At 36.1% G+C, this 14846-nt stretch overlaps 1 long non-coding RNA gene across 1 annotated transcript; it reads right to left on the reverse strand.

Annotated features, from left to right (window-relative positions):
- Positions 1–9656: 9656 nt before the first annotated feature.
- On the reverse strand, positions 9657–13263 carry LOC149774118 (uncharacterized). The gene is made up of 2 exons (XR_016416986.1): positions 13034–13263; positions 9657–11661 (listed from the first exon to the last, which is right to left on the reverse strand). It is a non-coding gene; the product is annotated as an uncharacterized LOC149774118 (long non-coding RNA).
- Positions 13264–14846: the final 1583 nt, after the last annotated feature.

Genomic DNA, 14846 nt, shown 5'->3' on the forward strand with positions numbered 1-14846 from the left:
GGCTTCAATTTATGGTAAGTACAAAAGACATAGGAATTGACCTGGTTAATCAAATTCCCATGTATCAGGTTAATTCATCATTTGGAATTGTTCAATCTACGTATGAAGAAGTCCCTATTTTTTTGTTGTCTCTCCTACACATCTGATATCTTTCTCCTCCTTCCTTCCTTCCTATAGTTTCCACCTCTTCCTCTTTTCTCCTTCTTTCTTTCTTTTACTAATTCATATGTCATTCATTCCATCCTTAGTTCCTTCCTTCCTTCCTTTACACCTATTTCTCCTTTCTCCTTCTATTTCTTCATACTTCTTCCTTTAAATCCTCCTTCCTTCCACTCTTGACTTATCCTTCCACCCTCTCCTACCCATCCACCTCATGTATGCACCCTGGAAGCTTTTGAAGGAATAAAAAAGGGATATGTTTTCTTGCATCCCAAGCATACTTTTCAGAATCCATCACTCTCACTGACCTTCCGTCATATCAATGGGCAATCAACTTTACAAGGTCCAATGTACAACCACAAATCTCCGCTTACATAATTCATACATGCCTTATGCTCTGAAGTATGAATAATGTTACTTATATGAATGTAGTAATACATATACACCATCTGAATATTGATATATTCCTACACGGTAACCTACAACATATTTAATTAAGTATTAATTCATATCATATGCAACATAAGGATTAACTATATATATATATATATATATATATATATATATTCTCAATGTCTAACTGTGCATAATTATGTTTAATTGGTCCATTTTTAATTTAACTTGGTATCAACCAACCCACAATTGGTGGCTTTAATATGGGGTTATAAGAAACCCACTATGCCCAGAAGCTGATCAAATGGCTATGTTCCTACAAACCAATCTTAGTAGCTCCAGATCATGTACCACCCAAGTTGAATATCTCATTCACGGGTGCATGTAAATTAAAAATTATGTCATGAACAGAATTCATTACACCCACACGTTTGAGGATACAATTGGAATTTTATTCTCATATTTTTGCTCCGAAAATATACTAAATTATATATAAAGACTACACTATTTTCTACTCGCTTGAACATATTGTTCATTCCTCTCGATAATTCTAGTGTTGACAATGTATGTGGTTCAACTCATAAAGTCTGCCCCAGCTTTCTTGGCACCCACGATGCACGTTATCTGCATCCACAATTGTTGCAGGAACAGTGACCACCTCATCAGGCTTCCATTTCAGTGTTTTGCCTGCACAAGGCAGATAAGTGGTTGATGGTCTGTCTCAAAATTCAACTTTCTTCAGTACAAATATCGCTCGAACCGTGATATGTCAAACACATTTCCGAGTCATTTCCATCTCTGATGCAGAGTATTTCTTCTCGGCTGCGGACAATTTCCGACGTGTCATGAAAAGGGTCAAATCGTGTTCTTGAAGAAACACTGAACAAATTACTTGGTCATGTTTGGTAAAGACAATGACATAGGATGTCAGTCTGTCCTTCAAGGTTTGGAAGGAATGCTCACACAGATTAGTCCATGTAACCTTATTCGGAATCTTCTTTTTGGCCAGACTGGAGAACAACCAGGCAATTATGCCAATGTTTTCAACATAATTCCGATAGTAACTGGCTAATCTATACTTCGGTCTTAGTAGTAGGTCATTTTGGTGTTTCCAAGTTGTTCCAGCTTAGACTTCTTTGGTGACAGTGTGTCCTGGCTCAGGGTATGTTCCAAAGAGTCCAACATGTGAAATCTGATGCGATTTTGATGGACAACTGACAATCCCGTCTTTGATGGAACTGCCCTAGAACATCTGCTACAAGAGACAGATGGTCACACCACGTTTCCGTAGTCAGTATACGATTGTCCATAAAGTTGGATATACATCTGTCCAACAAGGGCTCCATAACTTCCTCATCATTTTTCTAAAGAGGCTAGGTGGGGTCTGGACTCCAAAACTCATGATCCAATATTGATACATTATGTCTGGTGTTGAAAACGTTAATTTCGACGTATGCTGCCGGGGACATGCCAATACCCCTTAGTCAAATCTATCTTTGAGAAATATTTCGCCTTATACACGTTGGCGAACATGTGCTCAGGATCCAGTAACATTTCAGCCTAGACTTCATCACCTGGTTTAAATTATGATAGTCCACGCAGAAACGATGGGTACCATCCTTCTTCTGCATCTGCCCATGAGGTGAACTATATGGAGAGTCTGCTGATTCGATTACTCACAAAGAAACCATTGATTCAACTTAGTTTCTCGCCACTTATAACTTTGCATTGCTTAAAGGGTAAGGTTTGCTTAGGATTCCCTTGTCCTCTGATGTCAAGCTCAATTCGCCAGGTGGTGTTCTCCCTGGGAGTTCACTTAAAACATCTGCATACATCGTTTGCAGTGTCTCGACTGGATCCTGTTTCTTCACGTTTGATGATGTCTTTTCAGTTATAAGTGGACAGCTCGAACCCGTGCTCACACCTTCCGTATCGCCTTCGGTTCCTCGATGAAGATAGTGGCAACGACAGCATCAGAGGTTGACTCCCGTTACCGGTACCTCTTCAACAGATTGCCACTGCACAACTTATCTATGTTCTTCAGTCGAACGCGATACGGTTGACCCCTACCTTAACGTTGACGAGATACGGTCCTCTCCGGGAGACTTGCATTTTATTGTGCTCTTGCGGAAACATCAACAACACCTTGTCTCGCCATTCATATTAGCATGGTTTAGCTCTCATGTCGTAGAACTTCTCTTGACTTGTCTTCAAAAGCTTGAGCTTTTTCCGCGCCAGGACACACACCCTGCAGTTTGTTACGTAGGTCGGTTACGTACTGGTAGGTAATGCCTACCTCTTCAACAGCGTAGTCGTCGGACCACAGCTGTTTCCTTACAGCTATGGTACCTCCTACAATTATCCCGTATAATGGATCAAATGGCCAAAATCCCAAACTAGCAAACTACCCCCCCCCCCAAGTACGAATATCATGTCTGGAATGAAGCGATCGCAAACTTTCGGACGGCCTTTACGCAACATCTTTTGCTTGTATTACAGGATCCCGTTGAAGAACTCGCTCAATTCGTGGGACTGGATATGATATGGTATAGTAGTTTATTTTTTTTTTCAATCAACGTCCGCCGATTCACCTCTTCAATCACTTTACACATAAACTGATTTCCTTGATCAGTCATTATTTCCTCAGTTACTCAGACTAATATCCTAATTTCAAGCAAATCCTCGATGACAGTTTCCAAGTCAATATTACGCAGCGCAACAGCTGCCGCCTAGCACGTAGCGTAATAGGTGACGGTAAAAATATACCGATGTCCATGTGGCGGCGCGGGTTTATTTGGTCCAATTAAGTCGCGACACGTCAGAACGGTTTAGAAATAAGAGTTGAACTTCCCAGAGCAAGGTTCTGGTGATCGGTATTCCTCGCTATCCTGCGCTACGTGTCGCACTAAAGACAAAATCACTGAACGTATCCCTGGACCCCCAGCTTGTTGAATCCTTTGACAGGATGAACACACGTCTCTCTCCTTGCCCTAGGTACGACAATCTTAATGAAGTGAACGAAACCCTTCTTTGCGTATCCGTATAATATTCCTGTCTTGCTGACAAACTTTAATTCGCCATCCGGAGTTATTGTCACCGTTTTCTCATTGGCGTGTTTCCACAACTGCGCCATAATTCAGTCTTATGAAGTTTTTGTAAGTTCGTTTGGCAACAAGTTTCCAACCGGCGGCTTCGTAGCTTGCACCGGCGTCGACCTTGCCCGCGATAAGTGGAACTGGTGGCATGGTGGCGTCGTCTCCGGTGACGTGGCCAAACGTGAAGTTTACCGGTTTATGGGACTCTTCAACCCCACGTGTCTCCTTGACAAAGGCATTCATATGAGCTGGTTTGTCCCGAAGACTGTCACTGGAAAATGTCCTGCGTGTTTTCGAAGGCATCATTCTCGTAGTTCCGCCGGTTCGCAAACTTCTCCGTAGTTTGAGTCCGTCCTGCTCAGTGGGATGAGTCCTTCCCTGTAGGATCACTCACGACCTTCCCCTCAAAAGGACGGTTACACCCGACTGGCGTTCCCATAACCAAGCAACGTGATTCAGAGTGAAGGAGTTTGTCTTTACCGCTGGTGAGTGCTCTTGCCAATACCTATCTGCCAATCTTCCTATCTTCCTAACGTCGGGTGCTTCCTTTCTGCCAGAAACACGGATAACTCTTGCTGGTGCGTTCTGAAAATATGTTGTAGTTCGATAAAGAGCAAATGATACGTATTAAATGTGACTACTGCTGATAACTTTATGGATCCGGGGGAACCGAAGTATTCCGACAATTCGACACTATCCAGGCTCAAGCATATCGGGCCTCTAATGGACTGCTCAAGAAACGTACAGGGAAAAAGTTCTTGTAATATCAGGGGACACCCTTCTCCAACTGATAAGTTAGATAATGATGTTCAAGTATTTAACAAGCGTTGAGTTCAATGGAGTAAGCCACCCTACACTTCAGGGCTTTAAAAATCGTGCTCAGAGCGTTTTAGATAATTTGCATTGAAAATGCATACTGTGGCAGAGCACTGATTTACAGAAATTGATCCGTCGTCAGAAAACGGACAATAACTCAAGCGATTATTCCGAGCGGCCTACAATCCTTGCCTTTGACCATTCACAAAGTCGCCAATGTATGCTCACCCAAACTAGAAAGTTGCTAAAATAAGCAAAGAAAGAAGAATGATTTCGTATGGATTCCATGCCACATAAACTGTCTGAGTAACAAACCAACCTGAACGAAGCCAGATACAAACATGTTACCTACAGCATTCCAGAATTTTATGAAAATTTGTCGCAAACAATCATTGACTGCAATCGTTAGGAATCGTGAGACACGTCGGATAAGTCAGACACCTGTATAATCATAGAAAGAAACATAAGAAGACAATTACAATACCCAACATTACACGACCCATACGATGCGACTTAGCAAATAGTACAAGATAATGGACAGCAGTATACTGATAATGGAGAGCCTTGTAATTCCAACACTACCCAACACTAGGTAACAATTAAACTTGTGATAAATATATGCCCCAATTACGAGCAAGATAAAAACTGTTTCAAGAACATACCTAAAAACCGATCTCTTTCAGGAAAAAACGTCCCGAATATGCAGAGGTCAAAAAGCAAACGCTTTGGATTTACATATGATATTTTCCTGGCATTCATAACTAAAACAGAGGCAATGTATAAGATAACAACAAGAGCGGACTCTTAGCTGTTTTGGATAGTAAATCATAAAGCACTGCCACTGAAGGAAGGTATTGGTTATACCATTCCCGACAGAGAAATTGGTTGGAGGGGCCTTTGAAGTAAAGGAGCATTAAAACAACTATACTACAAAGAGAACATAATAAATCCGAATAAGGGAAAGAAGATCATATCTGGATAGCGCAGTATAAAATAAACAGGTACAGAAGGAAAGAAGTCGAGGACATACGAATAAAGCAAGGGGAAAAAGAAGAAGGGGATGGGGATTAAGAGAGAGGAGCTGGCAAACAGGATTGTAACAGAAGGAGAGGAGAACACCCACGTGATCAGAGGAGAAGAATGACGGCAGGAAGAGAAGCAACAATACAAGAAAAATAAGAATCAGTCGGAAAGTAGCACGAATGGAAACAACAGGAAAGATACAAAATGTCTTTCTTGGGACCATAACACATGAAAGCAAGTTGTATCATCACCCAACATGTATAACAGTTAAATATTGCAATAAATAAGGAGTATGCGAATATGGTCATTGCGCCCCGTTTTTAGGAATTCGTAGATTTTTGTGATTACTTGTCTTATTATTGGAATTCGGCCAAACTCCTTGGTACAACCATTCGGAAAAGTACGTGCATTAAAAAACAAAGACACAATATTAAGAATGAAAATTGACAGGTATGAAAACTTAGACCTGGATATGTAACTAACACATATTTGCTGCTACCGTAGTGACCACCCCTCAAGAATAAGAGAATGGTCAAATCTTTGTAAAGACTTAACATGGGAAAATGACAACTAGTGAAATAGAAATGTTGACCGGACAACCGAAGTGCAATGGGAGACAGTCGTAAAGGCCGCAATGAATATAGCTGGGAGTAATGGATACCTGCGACCCGCAGTTTGCTTGGGATGCATTGCAATTACTTTTATCATATGAATTAGTGCGCACAACCGCATCAGCTGATGTATGACAATAATTCAAATAAGTTAAGTGATAATTTTCAATAGGGTGATATATGTTTTTAGGTAAACGATATCAGTCTTTTCAAATGTCAGTAGCAGGATAACGTATTAAAATATACATGATAGCATGTCGTTTCGTTTGTGCGGTGACAAATAACTCTCATTCCACAACCGCCACACTTTGAAAAAGGAATGCAAGATATTATACATATTCGAAAAGTAGTCCCTGATTGCGTATCGAATGGAAAAGTTTGTTGTCGATTTTTGAAGATATCCGTTCATTGAAAAGTAACCATAGATATCAAATTAATTTGAATAATGCTATCCTAATCTCTTAGTCGTAATATAAACAAACTCTGAAAATAATATCCGATTTCTAATTGATAACCTGATAGCATTTTATCCCCCCCCCCAAAAAAAAATCGTGGTCAGCATATAATAAACAACAAAATGACAAAATAAGAAGTTATTTTATCACTAGACCACTGTATTTACAAAACTGGCATAAATCGGAAAGCGTGCGATTATGTATGTAAGAACGAGGGTAATACTATAGGAACTCACCCACACCTGTGTTGGGTCATACGTAATAATTATTTTATAACGAACTGACATATGCATACATTTTGATAGACCGTTAGGTATACACACACCTACTTAACGGCCTGTAATATTGTATGGAATGGATATGTATGTCTTCAACATACAAAATAGAATGTTACTGGTGCTTATTAACAATGCAACATTTGGTCTTCTGATGATATAAATCAGTAGCAGAAAGCATGTCTTATAATTGTAATTAGTTCTAACTCATACATTCATACATTATAGTAATTGCCATTATGTAAACATTTTTAACAACTTGTTATAAATAAAAACAAACACAAGATTAAGAATTTAGCTCCTAAAGCTTCAAAATCTATATCAAATCTATTTATGTGATAGTATAGTATAGTACATTGCCAAACGTTTTCTCACATTGTGGACATTGCTAACGTGGTCACCAAAACCATGGTAAGTGGAATATGTTCAATTACGCGCTTAACTGGTCAGTTTCGAACTGGAATACGAATGTTTTGATTTGGTAAAGAATTGGGAAAGTTTTGGAAAACTCAATAAACAATTGTTTGTTCTAGTAGCAATTGAGCAACATAACGTGTATGGTGTACGTTCATAAACGTTCATACTAAAGTCGGTGTTCAATATATAAACACAGAGAGAGAATTTAGTGTTTAGCAATTTGACTCTTGGCAAACAGGAGACGACCGATTTACGTTACCATGTTATAGCTACCTTCATAGCACTAGGCTCTGAATATTTGATAATAAGGTCTGCACTTCCCTGATCTTCTCAAAAACTTGAATGCTGAACCATATGCAAAATAATGATCAGCAGGTACACGTACATCAAATCCGGACAGTTGCTATACATGCGTGTAACAAAACATATGTAAATGACAGTAATGTAGCAATGTCAGACAGGAGAAAATAATGACTACCATACGAAGAGCATACTGTAAAATCCTGGCGAATTTAGGATATTCTCAGACTGATATCCTAATTGTTGTTGTTGTTGTATGGTGTAACGCCATTGTTCAGCACAAGATAGGCTATGCATGGCGGCCAGTAGTAATGGTGGAGGAAGAACCCTGGAAAACCCAAGGAAGAACCACCGACCCGCTAAAAGCTACTGGCAGGCTTTCTCACGTACACACGTTAGCCGAGCCTGAAACTCGAACTCACGCAGACAGAGGTGAGATGGCAGTGATCCGTAACGGTAAGCGCTTTAAACCACTCGGCCACTCGGGGCCCCGATATCCTAATTAAAAACATTTCTGGATTTCTTGATTGCATCCTATCTGGACACTCATAACCATTGGATTTTATACAGTAGTGAATGGACATTTAGGTTTATTTGGAATTTAATTCATAAGATTGAAAGTGTATTTTTAATTTTCATTTATTCTTGATGGGCAATAAATTGATTATTGATTTTTTTTAAACATTGTGAGTTTCATAATGTAAGACCTAGAATTACAATAAACCCCCATGAGAGCTTTTTCATACATTTTCATATAGTCCGCTGCTGACTAAAATTTCAGAGTATTGAACAACCTCAACAAATCTTGTACTTGCAATACAGCAACAGACAATCTCATGGATATCGTTAAAGAAACGAATCATGTTGGTCCTCAATTTAAATATAATTAACCCTTGCTTATTATTTTGGTTAGTGTATTCATGGATGAAGTTAACTTCTTAAGAATGATCAATTTTATTATTGCATTGCTCTCTCTCTATCTCTCTCTTTCTCTCTCAGCGGATGGTTTCAAGTAGTCCCACACAATGTTTATTTTAAGGCAACACATTTACTTATTGATACCGTTCTACTATATCACTACTTTCAGAAAGAAATGCTAGTCTGGTAAATTATCAAACATTCTGGACAAGTACAAGAATTAGCTTCCATCCATATATCCAGCTGTTAACTTTGAGCGGAATATCAATGTTTTATAGAGACCCAACTTTACTTCAGGATTACTCCAGCTTATGGACCAAAGTTAATTTCATGTTCATACTTAAGTTCCTTAACCAGTTATGGAGCAGAACCAAATAAGCAGGAAGCTAGGTAATGTGATTTGCACGACTATGCTATTCGTGTGTTTCTTCAACTGCGAAAGATAGTTATAAATCCCTAAATTTAGTTGCAATCAGTACCTTTATATTTTCGCACGTGCACTATTAGTATGTGTGTCATGACAATGTTTCTTTTCAATCCTTTGAATTTGTTTTGAAATTGTTTAATACTGTGACAAGTTTTCTTTCTTTTAATGAATGCGTTGTTTACTTTCAAGTGTTTAAGTCCTTTCCAGCATTACATGTTATTTGTGTACAAGGCAAATACATGTTTTATTTCAAATTATCTTATTATTATTATTCACCCATACTATAATATTCGTATTATGATCATGGTAGCTTTATAGTGTCTTCAGATATAACTGAAATCTATTTTCTCATTATGTATATTAGTTCACAGGGGCGAGGTGCACCTCACGAATATTATCAAGGTAATGCGTGTGCGTGTGTGTGTATGTAAGTGTGTGTGTGTGGTTATTGTCTCCACTGGCAATATCAGGAGAAAGTTGAATATTTTTATTCTGATTCAAATGCATGCAACCCTGTTATGTCTACAATTTTCTTTAAAAGTATTCAACTTCTGACACCAATCGTAATTAAATATCTTCATGTTCCATGAACATTCAAAAATCCTGGTTCTTCTGGTACTATCGTAAATATAAAGATTTGTAGAAATGTTCGTGTTGAGCCTTTGCTGATATATATGCTGAAGAAAGTCAGGAACGACATGAGATATAACAGCATAACGTGTCCAGAGGAAATGTTGAATATATGTATATGCAATAAATACAAATAGTTATATTTTCATTTTTTATTGTGCATGCAATCCCGTTTCTGAGTTGCATATAGTTACGTATTCAGTATTATATGATGACATTTACATTCAATTTCTAGCATAACATAGGAAGCATTTCAAGGTACAACAATGTCCAGATGTTCTTAAATTAAATTTACCCTAATATAAGTATTACGTCGACTAGACATATTTTCATTCATGACACATATTTGTCAGGACTTGATTTCTAAATTCCTTATTTAATATCAGGATTAAAGAAAACTAGTAAATACAATCAAGATCTTAGACATTCAAACATATGTTAAGCGGAAAATCTTTGAATTTGCAATTTGGTGGAATAATGCACAATGTATCCGATTATAACACTCTTCTCATTATATACAAACAAAACCAAGCACTATACTTCTTTGACATTGTATTGGTGTGGACTTAGTGATCCATGCTTTGGCATACTGCAGACTGTAGTTGTATGTCTAGTTTCAAAAATAATATACAGGTCAGGATTCCTGCACAGTTTCAGCTTTTAAATTCTCAGATCATATCCCATATTAATCTAGGATATGAGAATACACCTCCGATACTTCATACTTTATATTATGCTAGTATTGTGGTTAGGGACAACACTGTACCTTCTGCCTTTAAGAAAGATACGGTCTGCATGTTGAACTCGTTCTCAGACTGTTTTGAATAAAATGAATTCGTATATATCTATACATCTATATATCTATCTATATATGCAATCACATCTAATTAAATAGCATGTGTTCGAAGGGCAACTTTGTCTATATTACAGGAATAACATTTAATTGCTGTGCAAATATACAATGCATTAGCTATGATCAATTGCATAAACAAAATGGTACATATTCATAGCACTCTACAAATGGAACGAATCGAGCTAATATTTTAATACATTTCAATCATAAGCAGAATTTTTTATGTAATTGTAATATATAATAATACAATGTTGCACATTATATAACCAATTCTAAACAACAAACACCTCTAATTGTGCAATATCTAGTAAATAAATTGTAAAATATATAAATCTTAAATGTATGTCCCTAACCTAATCCAATCTCTTTTATATACAATAATGCATACAGAAATGAAAAAATGTTGATTATAAGTGTGTTTCTTTATGTAAGTCAAGTTTAAGTTTGGTAATTTATCTAATACAAGAAGCAGATGATCACTTACCAGGTAAAATATCTTCAAAACACAGCAAGATATATTTTTTATACACACATTTTGAGATATTTAAATGCCTACCAACAATGAATGTAAATAAGTATTCTTGCAAACACGGTCTTTGACTGGTCCATAGCTACAGTCTGTGGCAATAAACTCCACCATAATTAGTCGAACAAATGATGCCATACTGCTGTCTTGCATATTGTTTACTTGGTGCCGTTAACATAATAATATTTACTTTGAACAAACTGCTGTATTGTGTCTTTGTATGGCAATAAATAATTGTATGTATTTAAAAATTTGAGAATCTTCTAGCGGGTCTTGTCGAAACTATTTAACTCACTGGCCCCGTTGACTCGGATGCAAACCAAAATTTCATTTTTATAACTGATATGAATATTTTCAAATTCTAAATTACAAGGCTGCTGGCATCTAATTTTCATTTGGAGAAACATAATAAGAACTTTGAACAATTCAAACCCATAATTAACAATATAATATAATAATATAACATAATTAAACACCTAATTATTATTGTAATTCAATCAAACAAATAATTATTAATCAACAGAATCGAACCCCTAGTTATTATTCTAACGCAATCAAAACCTGATTATTAATGCAAAACAAAACACTACTTAAATTGCGGCAAACAGTCTATATTAAAAAGCATCATTTTGAATAATTTCAGCATATGAAGTAAACAGTTTAGTGCTTTCTTGGTTTTGTAAACATCAAACATATTTAATGTGGGAATTGCCTCGTTCTCTTCTGTTATATCATCTTCACTCATTTCAAAAAGTCCATCAACCTTGAAAAGAAAGAAATTACATATTCCATACTATATTGAAGCAGAACATAGCTTATTCCTGTTTTAATGTTTACTTAATTTATAATAAAGCATAATCTGCATCAGGATATGGAAACGTTGTCCTCTTGGTTTATACAATCCATGTAATTATATTCTGTTGCGCCTATATAGACCATAAAGGTAATGTCTCAAATGAATTTATGACGCATATAAATCTTCTATGGGTTCGTTTTGGGGACGGAATGATAGTGCTTTCTTGGTGGATGCTTTGTGTTTGCTTAATGTGTAGCTGGTAAAAATATATCTCAGAACATGAGCATTTGTGGCAGCAAAATTCATTTGATATGTCTCCAAGGAATGTTAGCAAAGACTGTATTAATATTTCGATATTATCTTTAAAAATACATAGCTGTCTTATTGTAAATGTTATGTATTCCCTCAAGCCAAGTGTCAAATTCATATATGACTGTTTAATATGATTGTCTCATCAATTAAATACATATTGATCGCCCTGTGCAGTCAACAAGGTCGTTTTAATTCCCGGAGATACGGGTTGGAAATATATTTGAATAAGCTCAGGGGCATGGCCTTTGTGGAAACGAAGTCAACTTTCGTATAGGTAGAACATGCTTATCGTGTAAAATGATAATCATGCAAACATGACATTTGGGAAGCGATGCACGTACATTAAAATTTATTTCGTCAACTTTCGGGGTATTTAGCAGTAGGCGTTTTCTTAAACTTGCATACTCGATGCAGACCACGTTATCAAATTATTATCATCGTGTTAAGCGTACACAAAACCTAACTCTTTGGAATACAATCTACATCATCTTCATGCTAACCTAGATGTCCGTAGAATAGGCCAACCATTTCATACACCGGTCCAGCTCTTTTCTAGATTTTGAAGAACGTTATTTCGCAAATATTGTTTTAAATTACCGGTAGTGTTTGCACAAGGACAGAGGAAAATATGTGTCCTCTCTTTTATATCCTCACAGGTTGTGGACGAATACAACTTAAGCATATCTGACCAATTTTTACTTACGTCAACACGGGTTATGACTACCAACCTTAATTAATATTAACTTACAAATCTAAATTACTTTTATTAGCGCCTTCAAATATTTTTGTACGAAGGATTGATGATATATTTGATATTAATATTAGTGTAAGATGTTTATCTAAATTTAACATCCAAGACATACCTAATACAGAAACTAAGTTCATATATATATATATATATATTATATATATAACTTTTCCATATATACATATAATGTTGCTAGTCGTTTGCAATCTGATCTTTCATGTAATATTTATCATTGTATTAAATCTTGAAACGATTTGTTTTAAAGGTGGAAATGCTTGCCTTCAATTCTTCTGACCACATTGACATTGGAAACCATAGCCATCATTATCACGCCATCCCTGACACTTACTACACTGAAATCGAAAGGGAAAAAGTGCACAAATATTGTAAATTAAAATTTATTAAAACAAAGCTTCAGTAGGTGTTCTTTTCCTCTTTTGTCATATGCATTATAACTATTCATGAATGTATTTACTTAGGCTGTCTTGATTAACAGTGTGAAATGTATATATCCCTAACACTACCAAACAAATTGCACGCATTATGTACATATTTATACACGCAAAAACATATATATATATATATATATATATATATATATATATATATATATATATATATATATATATATATATATATATATATATATATATATATATACAGAGAGTGAGGAAGAGAGAGATAACTGGGTACCACTTCAACTTTTCAGTAGCGGCGGTTTGCAACTACCACGATAATATCAGAATATATCGCAATATATATATATATATATATATATATATATATATATATATATAATTATTTCGACTATATGGTAGTAAACAGAGAGTGACGTAGTAACTGGAAAGGAACGAAAACCAAAACTTTTTGCCGAATTTGACGACTATTCTTTTCCCTGGAATGTTAAATTGAAATATAGTTACGTCATTGTATTTTATGTCCTAAATAAGTTCGTCATAGTCGAGTATTTCACAAATAATGCTAACACACACCCTATAGGTTAAAGTGTTGAACAAACTTTAGTGACATTCCAAACTAAATACAACGCTGGCGGTGCTGATGTGCATGTGATTGCCTGATCGCAGTAATACAAACCATGAATATATCCTTATTTGAAATTTCAATATAAATCCAAGTTTCAATTTTAACAATGTCATTTTGAGCACTTTGCATTTCGCGAGAAAGTCAATTGAATGAAATAATTTGAATAAATAAATTCCTGCCCATTTCGGACACAACAAAAGTACAACATATTCTGCTCAGAACTTACCACACGAATAACTGATTTTAAGATAATCAACATTATAGAGTCCTATACTTGACGTAAGGTCACAGGTGCCAGTTCCCAAACAAATCTATTCCTGATGGAAAGTTTTATTTTGAAAGGATCCAAATATTTACAAAATAAAATCTTATTTATAATTGGAAGGTCTTTTAATGAACCTATAATATAAAACGCGGTAAACAACGGGCAGACCATGTATTTCATGGCGAAATTCCAATGTCCGGGATTAATGTAGCGCACTGGATGATCTACACCATTATTGTTTTCCTGAATCAATACTCCACCGACCCAAATTTGAATGCATCAAATTGCATGTTAAATGATTGGAATTTGGAGCTTAAGGAAGTGGTGCACTCTTAGATATGACCTTGAATGTATCTAAAGCCTTCTGATCTTTTTCAGACCAATACATTTGTGAGGGGTTCAACAATTATGATTCTTATTGAAATAAAAGTTCCGATGTTATCCAGCCATACACTGCAATCGCATCGGTTTTTTTTTACTAATAGGCAAAGCGAATTCAGAAATAGCCCTGACCTTGGCATCTAAAGTTAAACTTGTGTATGTCCCGCAATATGTCCTAAAAATGTAACACAAATAAGGCAAAACTCACATTTAGCTAAATCAATTGTCATATTTGCAACAGTGAGTCTGTTAAAAATATACGAATTGTCTCTAAGTGATCGTTCCAGGTCTTGTTGTAAATGATGACACCATTGATGCAAACTTCACAATTATTTAGGCCATACGTACACATGTTTATTGATGGTGAAAAGTACAAGGCAAACATTCCATCCAAAACGAAAT

Source organism: Sinohyriopsis cumingii, unplaced genomic scaffold, assembly GCF_028554795.1.
Source record: "Sinohyriopsis cumingii isolate HCF-2022 unplaced genomic scaffold, ASM2855479v2 utg000426l, whole genome shotgun sequence".
Lineage (NCBI taxonomy): Eukaryota > Metazoa > Mollusca > Bivalvia > Unionida > Unionidae > Sinohyriopsis > Sinohyriopsis cumingii.